The sequence below is a fragment of the Petromyzon marinus genome, unplaced genomic scaffold, assembly GCF_048934315.1.
Source record: "Petromyzon marinus isolate PM22_M1 ecotype Great Lakes invasive population unplaced genomic scaffold, UKy_Petmar_22M1.pri1.0 PM_G_Scaffold_108, whole genome shotgun sequence".
NCBI classification, from domain to species: domain Eukaryota; kingdom Metazoa; phylum Chordata; class Hyperoartia; order Petromyzontiformes; family Petromyzontidae; genus Petromyzon; species Petromyzon marinus.
The window spans coordinates 109,553-120,967 of NW_027422660.1; positions in this window are offsets into that span (position 1 = coordinate 109,553).

Consider the following 11,415-nt stretch of genomic DNA (forward strand, 5'->3'; position numbering starts at 1 on the left):
CAACACAACACAGCCAACACAACACAGTGAACACAACACAGCCATCACCGCCCCTCACCGGCTGGCCAGGCCAGGGGCGCCCCGGGGGTCGACCCGGCTTCGAAGGCCCCGCGGGTCCCGGAGGCCGCTGCCGGAGTCTCGCTGGGTCCGCGGAGGCCACGGGTTCCGGCGATGAAGGCGGAGGAGGAAGAGGAGGAGGAGGAGGTTTTGACCGGGTGGTCACCGCTAAGCAAGCGGCGGGAGGCTGCGGCGGCGGATTGCCCGGCGGGACCGAATCCCGATCCCTGCCCGGGCTCCTCTACCTGCCGCGCTCCTCCGCCTCCTCCGCCTCCTCCTCCGCCGCCGCTGCCGGCGGCGGCGGTCGCGGGCAAGCGGCGCTCGGCCCCGCGTGGGGCGATGTTCCACTTCTTCTCGCTGATGCCGCGGCCGTTGGCTGAGCCGCCACCACCGCCCACCGGGAGGCGCCGGGGTCGCGCCCTGGAGAAGCAGCGGCAGCGACGGAGACAAATTCAGCAACAATACCGGCAGCAGAGAGCGTCGTCATCGTCGCCCAGCTGTTGGTCGTTCTCGGACGCATCGTCGTTGTCGTCTTCATCGCCGGAGGAGGTGGTGGAGGGTGACGAGGCGAAGGAGCGGAGGGGCGAGGAGGAGGTGGTGGAGGGTAACGAGGTGAAGGAGCGGAGGGACGAGGAGGAGGAGGTGGTGGAGGGTGATGAGGTGAAGGTGCGGAGGGACGAGGAGGAGGTGGTGGAGGGTGACGAGGTGATGGAGCGGAGGGACGAGAAGGAGGTGGTGGAGGGGGAGGAGGTGAAGGAGCGGGGGAACGAGGAGGAGGAGGAGGTGGTGGAGTCTACGGGGGGCGTCCGCAGGCTGCTGCTGAAGTTTTGCGCCAGCCGCCTGCAGCCGAGCGTCGACAGAGCACGAGACGATGGGGAGGTGGCGGACAACGAGGAGGAGGAGAACGAGGAGGAGAGGAAGACGAGGAGGAAGAAGAAGAAGAGGACGAGGAGGAGAAGGAGGAGGGGACTACGGAGATCACGCAGTGCAGCCGATGATGGCGACTGCAAGTCGGGCGACGAGGCGGAGGAGGAGGAGGAGAGGGTGGCGAGTCTCAAGAGGGTGGAGGAGTGCCGGATTCTCAAGCAGATAGACGACATCATGGCTGAGATACCCCAGCTGGAGGGGAGATGCAGGGTGAGGAGGAGCAGATGAGGTGTAGGGTGGTGAGGAGGGGCTGGGTGGTGAGGTGTAGGGTGGGGAGGAGGGGCTGGGTGGTGAGGTGTAGGGTGGTGAGGAGGAGGGTGAGGAAATTCCAGGGCAGCGGGTGAGGGCGTTGGGAGTGGCTCACTCAGTCACTCACTCAGTCACACACTCAGTCACTCACTCAGTCACTCACTCAGACACTCACTCACTCAGACACTCACTCAGTCACTCACTCGCTCACTCAGTCACTCACTCACTCAGACACTCACTCAGTCACTCGCTCAGTCACTCAGTCACTCACTCACTCAGTCACTCACTCAGACACTCACTCAGTCACTCACTCAGTCACTCACTCAGACACTTACTTAGACACTCACTCACTCAGACACTCACTCAGTCACTCACTCGCTCACTCGAACACTCAGTCACTCACTCAGTCACTCACTCACTCAATCACTCACTCAGACACTCACTCAGTCACTCACTCAGTCACTCACTCAGACACTTACTTAGACACTCACTCAGACAGTCACTCACTCAGTCACTCACTCAGACACTCACTCAGACACTCAGTCACTCACTCAGTCACTCAGTCACTCACTCAGACACTCAGTCACTCACTCACTCAGTTACTCACTCAGACACTCAGTCACTCACTCAGACACTCACTCAGACAGTCACTCACTCAGTCACTCACTCAGACACTCACTCAGACACTCAGTCACTCACTTAGTCACTCAGTCACTCATTCAGACACTCAGTCACTCACTCAGACACTCAGTCACTCACTTAGTCACTCAGTCACTCACTCAGTCACTCACTCAGACACTCAGTCACTCACTTAGTCACTCAGTCACTCACTCAGACACTCAGTCACTCACTCAGACACTTACTCAGACACTCAGACAGTCACTCACTCAGTCACTCAGACACTCACTCAGACACTCAGTCACTCACTCAGTCACTCACTCAGACACTCAGTCACTCAGACACGTACTCAGACACTCAGTCACTCACTCAGACAGTCACTCAGTCACTCACTCAGACACTCAGTCACTCAGACACACACTGACACACACACACTGACACACACACACTCATACACACACTGACACACACACACTGACAAAGCAAAAAACAAAGATCCCCCGTATAGCCTTAACAGACTGTAGGGGCAAGTGCTGTTAGCGAGCACCTATACACACTGACACACACACTGACATACACACATCATGATACACACACTAACTGGAGGAGGTGGAGCGTGGTCAACACATCTACGCCTGAAACATTTTAGAAAGAAGCGGAGAATACGGAACAACCCACCTGTTGTTTATTTCGATTTCCGTGTTGCCTCTAATCTTCAGTCTTGCTGTGTATCCACCGTTTGCTGGAGCTCGCCTTCTATAGCGAGGATATCCATCATCTCCAGTTTGTGTGTCTTTAATAAATTGTCTCGGATATTTCTTGCTGCTCTCTATGTCCTTCATACATGCTGCTGCATTGACATTAAGGTTTCCGCATGGCCCATGAATCATATTTGCAGTCACTACTGCAAACAGATTTTGGGTCTTCCTCTGGATTTGGAAACTCGACAGATATAACATCGATTTGGATTGGATGATTTTTTTCTTTCAGCCAGATTAAAATATGAGCGTGGGGAAGTCATCTACATCATTAGACCTCCTTTGGCAGTACCAAAATATAATAATAGAGGTTTTTCCCCTTTTTTCCGGCAACAAAACTGAAACCTTTTTACAAGGATTCATATTACAGCATTAACCACAATACCTGCAGTCAAAATGCAAACAAAAAACACGCACTATGATAATATATATGTGGCATTGTCCTTGAAACAACTTGTTCCACACCAAGGGACGGCTTTCTTGAGAGCCTCGACCCAATTGGTGCTCGACCAGAGGACGCCAAAAGGTTTCAGATTTGTTGCCACAAAAAAAGGGGAAACCCCTATGATGTGGAAGTCCTCGTTTCTGCCACTCAGTTGAGTACATCCAGCATCGTTTCTCCAAAAAACACGACTCTCAGTGAATGCTCTCGATGAATTTGACTTGCTTTTGTCTGAACACCCTGGCTGTGAAGTCGTATCGACGGCTGGGTGTCTGGCCGAATGAAAGTTATTATTTTTGTTTTATCTCAGGCCAAGTTGGATTACATGTAAAGGTAATAAATAAGTCGGGGACATCCATACGCTCGAACGTACGACATGGCACCTTGAGCATATTCGTGCATGCGTCTAGGGCTTCCTGTGAACGTAGCAGACGCCTGGATGTTACAAGGGGGGGGGGGGGGGGATGATGTAGCGCCATTGTTGGGCTGTATGCGTATTACCACGGGAGCTGACCTGTAATAGCGGACATGCGTCAACAGGGGGTGGTGTACAGACCAGGTGTGACGAACAGGGCCCCCAGACCCCAAGAGGGGGGGGGCTGGGGGATGTTCCAGGGCCCCCTAGAGAGTTCCAGAAGGCTTGGCCAGGGGCGGAGAGACCCTGGAATGGGGATAAAAGCCGGACCCCTGAACGGGTTTGGCGGTCCTCGTCCACCTGAAGATCTAAAGAAGTCTCTGAGCGCTACCCTGAAGACCCTGAAGACCCTGAAGCAAAGAGCCCAGTGACCCTGGCTAGGGTCGGGTTCAGACATAACCAGTGTAGGGTTAGCGCTAGAACCAGAGTAAGGGCACCGTAGTGTGGAGGGACTGCCTACTGAGGTTATCGGTTGTGAGGGGTCGTCACCCCTCTGTGCTGTGGTTCCCTTGTTGAATAAACGTGTTGCCTCCAGCGAACCGTCTCGCCTCGTCTTGGACCCACTGCACGTGTCACCTATGGTAATGAAACCTCTTGTCGTAAAAAATTAGCGGCGTGCGAAAGTGAAAGGTGTTAATGAACTAATAATAACTTTGATTTAAAGCTTTCTTAACTGCAGGGATTCATATTCTTGGTTCTTTTGGCAAAGTCACCACGTAGAAGGGAAACAAATAATACAAATATAAAACAATAAAAATTCTCACGACGTTTCGACTGCAACACAAGCAATCATCATCAGGTGTGAAAACCACAGCAAGAAAATTTGAAAAAAGTGGCGTTTTTGTTAACGTTAGCACCACAGAGAGCGATTTGACAGTCATTCAGATGGACGAGCCCATCTATGTTCGGGATAGAGGAGGGGGTAGACGAAAATAATGGATGCGGTCTGAAAGCCAGCATAAGTGTGAACAATCATTTAAGACCCGAAATGGTTTATCAAATCCTTCCAATGATTGCTAAGCCAGAATTCCTTCCTATCAGTTGAAATTGTCTCTGTGTATATGTGGATAGCCTCATGAACGAATATCTCATGGTAGCCAGATGGATTGCAAAGAACCTCCGTCTTGGAGAAGTCCATGTCATGTGAGCCTACTGAATTATAACAGTGATCTGCCACGGCCGAGGTGTTGGTCCTACCGTGTTTTAGGTCTGCATTCTGTTCACGAATGAGGTCCGAGACATGTCGTTTGGTTTCTCCAATGTAACTACTACCACAGAGGCAACTTAGTTTGTAGACGCCAGGGTACTTTATGTCCGGAATCACATCTTTTACAGACGGGACCAGATCACGGATTTTATGTAAAGTGTTGAATCGGACCTGGATTTTGTGTTTATTCAAGATTTTGGAGATCTTTTTTTTGATCCCCGCAATGTAGGACAAAGTGATGGTTTTGAAATGCTCCTCAAGAGGGTCCTTCTTCATGGTTGGAGTGATAGCTTTGCGGATTGTAAAAGCTTGGTGTACGTGCTTGAGTTCACTGGCTATGTGTTCCTGGTCGGATATGCATTGGGCTCTGGTGCAGAGTCTTGATGAGGGAATTCTTCTGGGATGGATGGTGGTGGGAATCCGGTTTCAGGTAAGCATCCGTATGGGTATCTTTCCTTAGACAGAGTGGCTCATTGAACCATCAATTTTTTTTACCAATTCCACTTTACAATAAAATTGTAGACACGGCACAATATATACTTCTGAATCTTTATTTTTACCAACATTTTAAAAAATATTCTCCGTTAAGGCAAACATTCTGAAATATTGGATTTTTTTACAAAGCCTTGTGAATTCACCTTGTATCTGAACAAGTTCAATTTGTGCAAAGATATTTTTTCAAACGTATAAATAAAAAAGACAATGCTTACAAATATCAGCTCTATGTTTTCAAGTAAATACATTTTGGGTAGTGAATAAATTATAGTCTAAATAAGCTACACATGACGAATTGTAGGCAATTATAGTTATAATCAAAGACATTTTTAAACAATCACGTGGTCCCTGTAGTCGCCGTTAGAGACAATCTGCTTGAAACAGTTTATCAACATATATGAATACATTGATTCGAATAAGCAGAGTTAATTTCCTATTTATGGCATGCCAGTTATGTGTCAATTTTCGATATCAACATCACCTTATAAAAGAATAACATTTAAAATACGCACAGACAAGTATTCATTCGTAATTATTGACAGGCATATTAACAAAATTGCAAGCACCGCGTAAAAGCAATTATCATGAGAACATCGTGAATGCTTGGGAGCTTATTGGCTCTTGCTCCTGGTGAGAGATTGACCCAACCCACAGGTCCACAAAGACTGGCCGCTCTTACTCTGCAGGTTGAACCTAGGAGCTGAATGTTCAACTTCACATTCTTGTCATTAAAGGCCTGTGACAAAGGTGCATCTATTGGAGCGACATCGTCTCTGGCTTACACACCTACCGGGTCTCCACTTGACTTTGTATTGTCTAGGAAGTCCACCCACACCTCCACTTCCACAAACTGCTGGGAGTTGCCTCGCTCTGCCTCACAGTCAGAATTCTCCTCCTGCTTCACATTACCTCCGTCAATGTGAAGGTCCCATTTTGGAGTTGAATCTTCATCTTCACATTTCACCTTCACTTCTTCGCTCTTCACCATCACTTCTTCACATTTCACCATCACCTTGTCATATTTCACCTCGATACCTTTAAAAGTGTCCAAGCTGGGATTTTCTTCTGGTTCGTGTTTCATGAGGGATGGGCGTATTGTGGCACTTTGACTTTCACAAGCTGATTTCAGACTCCACTCCTTGTTGATCTTCTGATGCTTCCGTGTTCTCTGGTGTACTTGAAGATGCTGTTGTTGTGCAAACGCTATCCCGCACGGAATGCACTTGAAGGGTTTCTCTCCCGTGTGTGTTCTCTGGTGTTTTTTAACAACAGATGAATGTGCAAATGCCTTCCCACACACACTGCACTTGAAGGGTTTCTCTCCCGTGTGTGTTCTCTGGTGTTCTACAAGAGCAGATGACTTTGCAAACGCCTTCCCACACACACTGCACTTGAAGGGTTTCTCTCCAGTGTGTGTTCTCTGGTGTACTTGAAGATTAGATGAATTTGCAAACGCCTTCCCGCACAGAGTGCACCTGAAGGGTTTCTCTCCCGTGTGTGTTCTCTGGTGTTTTTTAAGAACAGATGACTGTGCAAACGCCTTCCCACACACACTGCACTTGAAGGGTTTCTCTCCCGTGTGTGTTCTCTGGTGTACTTGAAGATGTGATGAAAGTGCAAACGGCTTCCCGCACAGAGTGCACTTGAAGGGTTTCTCTCCCGTGTGTGTTTTCTGGTGTTCTACAAGAACAGATGACTGTGCAAACGCCTTCCCACAAACACTGCACTTGAAGGGTTTCTCTCCCGTGTGAGTTCTCTGGTGTTTTTTTAAGAGCAGATGAATGTGCCAACGCCTTCCCACACACAATGCACTTGAAGGGTTTCTCTCCCGTGTGTGTTCTCTGGTGTATTTTAAGAGCAGATGACTGTGCAAATGCCTTGTTACACACACTGCACTTGCAGGGTTTCTCTCCCGTGTGAGTTCGCTGGTGTATCTGAAGAAGTGATGGCCATGCAAATGCCTTACCACACACTGTGCACTTGAAGGGTTTCTCACCCGTGTGTGTTCTCTGGTGCCGTGTCAAATATCCAGTCCGATCCGTGCTGTATGCACGCTGGTCACATTGTTGACTTGTCATACCGAGCTGCGCTGAGTGCATTTGCTCCATCGGACCAATTCTGCGGAGGAAGCGTCAGAGGAAGCGTCAGAGGAAGCGTCAGCTACAGACAGAAAATAATATCCACACCATCTACACGACAGTATCGAGGCACAGAGGAATGCATATATAGTCACCTGTGACTTACACGTCTATACTTATTCATATATTCATGATGTAGTAAAAACGTTTCCCAAATTCATCACAGGGCTGTGATGGCACAGAATGAGAGGGCAAATGGTTATAAATATGCCTGGAAGCCCTCGTATCTTCAAGATGAATGTTAACCCAAAACTCTAAGCACACAATTTCGGCTGACTACAAAATAAATATTTATGAAAGCTAAATTCGGCTGACATAGCAAAGGGTGTTGAAAACAATACTATTTGTGTTAGGCAGAAATGCATAAATTAATGTTCAATCGCAACTTAGAGGTGTGAATCCAGGCTCAGATGTCCTTGAATGCTGGGATGAACAGTTCCGAATTCAGCTGAATGTGTGTGCTGTGTTAACTTCCTGTTTCCATTCATTTAAAGAGTTCCAGAGGAAAACAAAAGTAAACTATTGTTACGCTATAACCTCTGTGTTCAACAGAGTTAATAGACGTTACTGCAAACACAAACTGTACACTGTCACTGGGTAAACAGGCGGTGGCGTGTCTAGAATCACACCTGGCCACCTTCATCTGCTTGGCATGAATGCTTCCTCACTCCACCAAGTAATTAATCGAGGATCAACAAACATAGCCGAGGCTAACTGGAGTTTGCGTGTCTCTCTCCGTGGTGAGATGTTAACTACCTCACCTGGTATACAGGAAGTCGTGGGTTCGATCCCGACCCTGACGCCTGCTGTATATTTGGAGTTTGCGCGTTTCTCCGCTGAGCGTCTTTGACCGATAGACATTGACACACGTATTCTTGTTTCTTTCGGTAAAGTTACGTAGATAGAAAATAACAATAACTGATAATACAATTACATTAAATAAAGACTGCTTGTGTTCAAAACGTGAGTTTTTTTGCTTTATTTACAATTTTTTTTTTCATTATGTTATTTTTATTAAATTTTCTATCTACGTGACTTTACCGAAAGAACCAAGAATATTAATTCCTGCAGTCACCAAAGTTTTAAGTCAAAACATTCACACACGTTGACAAAGCCCCACCTTGTGTTGTTGTGGGCAGGTCGCTTCTGATAACAAGAGCGGTATAGCAGCTCAAGCGGGCTTGGCCTGCTAACAAAAGAAAATAAAAAACTGCGTGAATATTGACAATAAAACAAAGTTACAAAGTGGCGAGCCGGGTGAAGACAAATTAAACTTAAGCGAGATAATTAAAGTGAACGCAATCAGGCGAGGGCAGGAGGCAAGGCCCCGCGTGGCTAGGCCCCGCGTTGTAAAGTTCCAACCTGGACATCGATTCCCATGCTCGCTGCTACTCAACTGACATCCCTACGAGAGAGAGAGCGAGGCTCTACCTTGATAAACAACAACCACCACAACCACCACCACCATGAGAATTTCTCACCTCGGATTTCAATGAAAACGCGGATCGGCAGCCTCCTGTAACCTCGCAACGTCACGCGGGTAAGCAGGTAACATGACGTCACTTCCGGGGTAAGAGACACGCCCCTCCCACAATGAGCGGCTCTGTAACTGAATAAATTATGTTAATGAGTCCGGGCCATATGTCGAAGGATGGGGCGTGGCTGCTGAACCCGTCGCAATAAACACTCGACTGCTTCAACAAATATATTATGTTAATGAACCGCCAGTCACTGGGCGTAGCTTTGCCCAAATAAGGATTGGCACTGGATTGATATCGGCAGTGACCCAAGCGGAGGTGACGTCACGCTCAAGAGCGCCGTGGACAGGGTTGGGGGAGTGTGAATACCTTGGTGACATGACGTCACTAGCAAGGTACACCTCCCGCTGGCACTTCATGCCGTTGAGGTCATGCTGAGTGGTGACGTCACAGAGCGGAGATGGAGTTTAAGTTGATTTAGATTGATTTTCCATTGCCCCCTCCCTTGGGTACGTGAACTCAGCAACAACGTGGACATTATTGTGTGTACAGTGTGTGTGTGTGTACACATTGTGTGTGTGTACGTACATACACAGTGTGTACACACTGTGTATGTACGTACACACACAGTGTGTACACACTGTGTGTGTGTGTACACACTGTGTATGTACGTACACACACACAGTGTGTACGTAAATACACACTGTGTGTGTGTACGTACACACTGTGTGTGTGTAGTGGAGGTCAAAGGCGGTGCATTGCCCAGTCATCTGAGTCAGTCGACCCATGGCATCTTATCAATTAATTTTTTAAAATGTATTATTTTTATTTGTTATTTGTATTACATTTTTTAATTTTTTTTTTACTTTTATTTGTTTATTTTTTGATTTCTATCTACGTGACTTTACCGAAAGAACCAGGAATATGGTAGCGCATTCTCTATTTGTTGCAGAGATTCAAAGTTCAAATCCGACAGGCACACCTGGCTACCCCAGTAACATTCACCACATTATGCGCTGTTCTGCTTCACGGCAGATGTAAAACAGAGTATTGTGTCACTCACAACGCACAGGTCATTGCATGTTGGTGTCACGGTCAAAATTGTGGTTAATTCCAGACATTATCCAGAAACTCCACAAGGGAGATGACGCGTCAATGATCGCCCCCTACCGACAGACTCATGTCCACGTGCAGGCCGGTGGAGGGCCACCTTGTGCCACACAGGGGCAGCTGCCACTAGGGGGCGCCCTTCGATTATTTGAGATGAGATTCGATACGAAACACCGAGTTGCTGAGGCAATTAGGCAAGCGACTTATGAGTGCAAAAATGTTGTTTATAACGTAGTGAATGCTTGGGAGCTTAATTGTCCCTCGCTCCTGCTTTGTCCCTCGCTCCTGCTAAAAGCTAATGGTCAGTGAGGTCAGCAACACTGTAGGTTCTGGTGTCAAGGACATGGGCCTGCATTCGCTGGTCCACTGCTATATAGTCCAGCGGATGTTCTTGCTTGAACCCGGCATGAATCCATGATGTTGTCTGGATGCACAGATGCCAGAACAGCGTGTTGGCAATGACAAGCCCACAGGCTGCACAGAAGTCTAACAGCCTCCTACCGTTGTTATTGAGTTGATCTGGCCCATGCCTTCCAATCGCTCCAGACCAGGTGCCAGCATCATCACCAAGTTGGGCATTAAAGTCACCCAACAGGATGACTCTATCCCGAGGGGCCACGTTTAGCTAACACCTGTGACAGGAGTTTATAGAAGGAATCTGAATCCACGGGCTTTCCTGCATCCCTTCACTGATGTTCGTCTTCGGTGGGGGCGTAAGCAGCCACCACCACCATTCTCTGCCTCCTGTTGATGGGGAGGCGAGCCCAAAGTAGCCTGGGGCTTACAGCTTCCCACACCTCGCCGCCACCTTCCCACGCCGCCTTCATTCTTTTTTTCAGAATAAGAGCCACTCCTTGTTGTTCGGCATTCTCCTGCCCCGAGTGGAGGACTCTGCACCCCTCATGATAATTGGAGTCAGAGCCGGTCCACTGGATCTCCTGAATGCCACAGAGATCCAGGCGGTACCGGTCCAGCTCTGTACAGAGTAGCAGCCTCTCCTCCACGTGGCCACTCTCAGTGACTTTTTGCCATTTCTAGAGGAACCCCAAGGGTAAGGATTCAGGCATTGCTCCTCACAATGTTATCGTCTGGCATCACAACCACCAACAACACACCTGTATTTGAATTGCAAGTAACTTTAATGAACACAACGCAACCCAAACAACCGTTCGTTTGAAAAACATATCTTAATATTTCCATTCTTCTCCGTGTGAGTCCCACGCCACACACACCCGCTGCATTTAAATTCCAAATCATGTTCATAAACACACCGCCAGTCATTTGAAACCGAGTCGGCGCTTAGAAGAGGGTGGCCCAGGACCGGTTGAGATAATCGTCACCGTTGTTGTTGGCCAGGAGCGGGAATCGAACTGGGGTCTCTGCCGTGTTGGTAGTGCAGTGTAGCCTGAATCTCTGCGCCGCTGCTTTCTCCTCACCCCCCTCCTCGTCCCCCCTCCCTGCAAACATCATCTATCAGCGGTCATTGATGCAACGACGACAAGCCGGGCTCTTGTCGCTCTC